Source organism: Penaeus chinensis, chromosome 2, assembly GCF_019202785.1.
Source record: "Penaeus chinensis breed Huanghai No. 1 chromosome 2, ASM1920278v2, whole genome shotgun sequence".
In the NCBI taxonomy this organism is placed as follows: Eukaryota; Metazoa; Arthropoda; class Malacostraca; order Decapoda; family Penaeidae; genus Penaeus; species Penaeus chinensis.
Genome location: NC_061820.1, coordinates 44,496,947 through 44,502,946, shown reverse-complemented (window position 1 = coordinate 44,502,946; position 6,000 = coordinate 44,496,947).

Below are 6,000 nucleotides of genomic sequence, written 5' to 3'. Positions count from 1 at the left end.
TGGTGGTGGGACCAGAGAGGAAAGTCTTTTTTTCGGAGTTGTAAGAGAAATGATCATGAAATTAACCAGTGCCCAAAACTGGCAAACAGATGTTTTCCTGGCACTCGTGAGCCTGTTACATGTTGATATAACGAAAGCTTTTCTCCCTCCAGCATCCTCATCTCATTTTGAGGTTAAACTTAATTCTGACTTCCAAACACCCACTGGAACTAGTAACTCTGAGTCTATACATCCTTTATTCAGACCCTTTGTATCCACAGGTACTATTGGTTTCGACCGTTTGTCCGAGCATGCCCGACCAGTCAATGTCCTGCGTGATTCTGGTTTTCTAATCTCCCTGGTGCTACGGGATGGTGTGCCTTCATCAGAGTGCTATACAGGCGAGACCGTTTTCATAGGCGGTGTGAATGTGACGGGAGCGGATGGCGTACCTTTAAGCAGAGTTTGCCCGATATCAGAGTTAGTAACAGATTGTCAAATTACCCGTAGTTGATAGGATACCTACTCATGGGATTTCAGTCTTGCTGTGAAACGGCCTCGCATGGGACAAGATCTCGCCTCACCCCACGAGCGAGAACAACGGAGGAGTTAAAGAGCACCCTTCACTCTTTCCTGCCTGTGCCGTCACTCGCAGTAAGAGTAAAGGTCGTGCAATTAGTAATGGCGTCCCTGGCACAGAATTGTATGTGGATGTACCGGATTTTGAAACAAAAAATTTCAGAGGTATTTTCACTTAGGTATTTCTTTGAAGGTTCCGTGGGGCGAGTGTATAAGGAGACTGAAGGTATTTTAAGCACTAGTAAATCACCCATAACTAGGAGTAAATTGATTGAGAAACAAAGGCTAGATGTACAGTTAAAAGGACTATTTGATCTCGTTGATGGATCAGAGTTGGAAGAGTATCCGAATTGCTTTTACCTGAAGTCGGGCGTATTAATGCGTCAGTATAGACCCTTGCATACTCCTAGTACCAAAACCTGGCGCATAATTCATCAAATTGTTTTGCCTCACACAATCGCGATCGCGTGCTTGACATTGCCTTCCGATAATATTGCAGGGCATTTGGGAGTTACTAGGACGTATAGGAAAATGTTTGAGCATTTCTACTGGCCTAAGATGAGACGTGCCGTAAGTAAATATTGTCGTACATGTCATATCTCAGGTTAAAGATAAACCAGGCGCTGTTGTTCCACCATACCCACTCATTCTAATTCCAGTAATTGGTGAACCTTTTAGTAAGATCGTTATTGACTGTGTCGGCCCCTTGCCTAAGACGAAACGGGGAAATCAATATCTCTTGACTATTATAGATTCAGCCACACGGCACTCCGAGGTCATACCTCTTAAACGCATAACCACATAGAACGTTGTGAAGGCTCTTAGTTTTTCACACTAGTAGGACCGTTATCCGCGGTACAGTCAGACCAGGGATCTAAGTTTACGTATTGCTTATTTGAGAAAGTGATGAAATCACTAGGCATTCAACAGTTAAATCTACTGCTTATCATCCACAGAGTCAGGGAGTAGTGGAGAGCTTCCACCTTGCCCTTAAAACGATGATTAAAGCTTACTGTTTGGACACGCATTCTGAATGGGATGATGCTATTGACCTAGTTTTATTTTCGGGGAGGGATAGTGAGCAGGAAAGCCTTGGATATTCTCCTTTTCAGTTCATTTACGGTCATGAAGTAAGGGTCCTTTAAAAGTCTTAAGAGTGCTGGTTGTACGAGGAAGTGTTCCAGCTGCCACATACGCAGAATGTGTTAAACAGGTTTAAGTCCGCAATTTCTTTTGCTCGTGCTTGCTTAGGCAAATCACAAAGCAAGATGAAAAAGCGTTTATGATGAAGTGAATAAAGTTAAAGTAAGGGAATTTAAGGAGGGAGATTTGGTGCTGGCACTCTTCCCCGTGCCCTGCCAGCCACTCAGATCTCGATAATACGGTTCGTTTCGAGCTATCAAACGTGTATCTGAAGTAAATCATATTCTAGCTACGCCCAACAAACGCAAGAAAAGGCGATTTGTACATGTGAATCTTTTGAAAATGTATCATGCAAGGGATGGACAGACGGTAAAGGATGAAAATGTAGATAATGCAAAGGATGTAGCAGTTGTGCCTTGTGACCCTAGTGATGTTGGCAATTGACAAAGTGATATAACCAAATATGAGCAACACGTACTTACTAGACAATCTAGAACAAAAACTCGCACCTTTCTGATCCCCACTTGCCCTCTGCTCGCTCATGTCATGCTGCGTGATCCGACTCCCATTCGCCACGCTTCGTATCATCTCAACACGGAGAAGCGGGAGCGCTTGAAAAAGAAGGTCCGCCGATTGCTAGAGCAGGGTATGATCCGACCCAGCCTAAGTCCCTGGGCATCCCCTGCCGTGCTGGTGCCAAAGGGCGATGGAGATTACCGCCTGTGCGTGGACTACAGAAAGGTGAACAGCGTTACTGTAGACATCATAAACGACCTGGGTCAGGCACGTTACCGGTATAAAGTGGACCTGCTACAAGGTTACTATCAAGTGCCACTGACGTCTCCTGTCATCTTTAGTAACTCCTTCGGGACTGTTGGAATGGACTGTGCTTCCCTTCAGCTTCCGGAATGCAACCTTCCAGAGGCTCATGACCTATGTTACTAGTGACCTGGTGGGCATGAGATGTTACCTGGTGTTGTGGAGCGAGACCTGTGAGGACCATCTGATTCGTCTTCGATCGTTGTTCCAGGCCCTGTCAGACGCCAGCCTCACCATTAACTTAAAGAAGAGCGAATTCGGGCACGCTCACGTCACTCCTGGGCCATGCCGTGGGTCATTCTGCAGTATCCAGTCCCGGAAAGCAGGACGACGTTCATGAGGTTCATTGGCATGATCGGCTATTACCGACGCTTCTGTTAACTTTGCGCAAGTTTCTGCTCCATTAACCGATTTGCTAAGCACAAACGTACTTTCAGATGGACAGAGGAGTGTCGGAGCGCCTTTGGCAGGCTCAAGTGCGTCTTGGCCAGTGCCCCTGTTACAAGCTCCAGACATGGAAAAACCTTTGACGATCAGCGGAGATGCGAGTGATGGCGGTGTTGGCGCGGTCCCTTTTCAGCCCGATTCGAGTGGTGTTTTACATCCGGTGTGCTATTCTTATAAATTTAAGACCCATCAGAAATCGTATTCCACGATAGAAAAGGAAACTTTGGGGATTCGGTTTGCTTTAGAAAAGTTCATTCAATATCAAAGTTGTTCACATCAAGGACAAGGACAATGGCATTGCAGATGCCCTGTCGAGGGCATGATTGATATTTCTTCCGCTGTATGTATATATATATATATATATATATATATATAATATTGCATGCATATTTACCTTTATTAACTAGCTTGCTAACCGCTTATATTTACATTTCCCCCCTTTGTTATAGTAAGTTTTCTTAATGGGGGAGGTGCTACAAGCCCAGGTAGCTTGCCAGGTGGTTTACCCCTGAATTAGGTGGTTCAGGGTACCCGAGTTGCCGCGCATGCGCGTGAGGGGGTCGTGGTGAGGAAGTGGGCGTGAGAGGACTTGCTGGCCCGCCGTCACGCAATCACCACCACTGGGCTTTAGGTTTGATTTTCCATGTCAGTGTCAGTTCCTTGGTTAGGGTTGGTTTAGGGTGACCATAGGATTAGGGCGATTACTCGCGTAGGCATATACGGTGATGGTATTGTAAATAAGAAATAGTAATTAAATATAAGGAACTTGTTTGCTCTTTCCATGTCTACCTATAAATTACTCTATAAATAAAAACAAGGATTATATATGAAAGCATAAGTGAGGCTTATAAATGAATACCTACCACTTAATACTCTGCAGAAATCTTAATTACATAATTATAGAAAGTAAGAGAAAGTAAATGAAATGAATCTCGCTTCACTCGCGATTAGTTTCATTATGGATCGGTAGCCCTTATATCAGGCCAAGATAATATTAAGTATTGGGCTTCTAGCTTGTTCAAAGCCGTGAAATACAAGCACACTGATTCGTAATAACATGTAGCTATATATACATATTTTTATGTAATGTATATCTACATGGTATTCACACATTTAAAAAATATACATATAAATATACATACATGCATATATTCAAACATTGATGCACATGTATATGATACATATATGTATATATACATGTATATACATACATATATATGTATATACATGTATATATAGCCTTTAAGTATATATAAATCAATATACATATATGTATATACACACATGTATATGTATATACGTGTATGCAGATATAGATACATATGACATATGAAATATATGTATATACTTGTAATAATACATACATATACATCTATACATATAAGCAAAGTCATAGGCTATATACTTACATGCATACACACTTACATTCAGTCTTCATGCATATGTCTGTCTGTCTATATACTGACCTTGATCTGATCTCTTGCAGTCTTTTGATTTGCCCGAAAAGCCTCTGGATATGAGCTTTAACACTAAGCAGATTCAGTATCGATCGAGTGCCTTTGCCCGTTCACCCTTTCTCAAATCTCATTTAAATATATTCTATCTCTCTCAAAATTGATTCGAGTGTTTTATTCATATATCTGATTATCCATGCTTTATTTTGAACAGCTTATTTTTCATGGGGATAACTATTTTTTTTTAATCCGTTCAGCGAATAAAGAGAAGGGCAAGATTAGGTATAAAATGCCAATCATTTAAAGATGTCAAGCTAACAGTTTAACTTGTTACATTTATGCTGATCGATCGTGGTCTCATTCGGGAAATTGTGAGAAATGCGTATCCATTTTTCTTTATGCATTAATTCGGACGTGTCATTTCCACTTGATAGTTCTAATTAAATAACTCGTCATTGCCCATTTACAAAAAAAAAAAAAAAAAAAAAAAAAAGTTCGATCACTGGAATGGATAGATCCTCAAGATTGATTTATTTTCTGAAAGTCTTCTGCTGCATCATCTAATCTATTTATGTATTGAACATTTCCTGGTCAACGGGCAAAACAAACAAATATCAGACATCAAAGGTCCCCCTCAACACGCAACAACAGCGAACAAGTGAGTGGGTAATTGGGGTAACGCCTCAGTACGCGTGAATTATACTCTGAAATGACTTCAGTACTTACTGGTAAGTCGTACTCCATGCTTAATCAAAGATGGCGATTGCATTTATATTTTAATTTTAACCCATTCCCGACGGGCAGCATGACATGTACGTACTTGCCATGCCCACCGAGTTTACTTTTGTTTTTACACAGATGGCTACACTTATATAAGTCACCAATGAGCCAATTACGAGTACTAGTGCCGGTCTCGCCCGTTTACCCTTTTCTATAATTTACGAAAATATTTTACGTCATCTTATTTTGCTATCATAATTACTATGTTATAAACATTAGTAATGTTTATCATAAACGCCATCGATAGTCATAACACTAGTAAAAAAAAAAAAAAAAAAATTCCGCTAATTCAAGGAAAAATGAAATCAGGTACGGCAGAGCCATCTGTGTGTGTAGACATTTCACACACACACACAAAAAAAGTCATTTGCGGTATACTTAAGTTATACCGATAGGTTGGAGTTTGAGGGGGGGGGGGGGTAACTGCCAAGGATTTTTTTTTTTTTTTTGTTCAAAAAGCGATGTTTGTGGATTTCCAGAATGGTTAATGGCCAAGACAAACAAGTGTGCCAGACATCAAAGGTCATATAGCATTATGAAGAAGTATAGTGGCTAAAAGGGCAAAAGTGAGCTAATGCTTAGGATAAGTGAACAGAAGGGGATGAAGAAAAGGCAAATAGAGGGGGGGGGGGGGGGAGAAAAGACCCAGCAAAAAATTCTTTTCACTTTCATTAATCGTTTTCTGAAGTAAAAACTTACCAGATTTGAGGTTTATGACACGGTTTCTATTTGCCGTTATTACTTTTTGGATCGCTTAAGCAGGGAGCGATCTCATTTTATTCAGGGTTTCATTTCGATT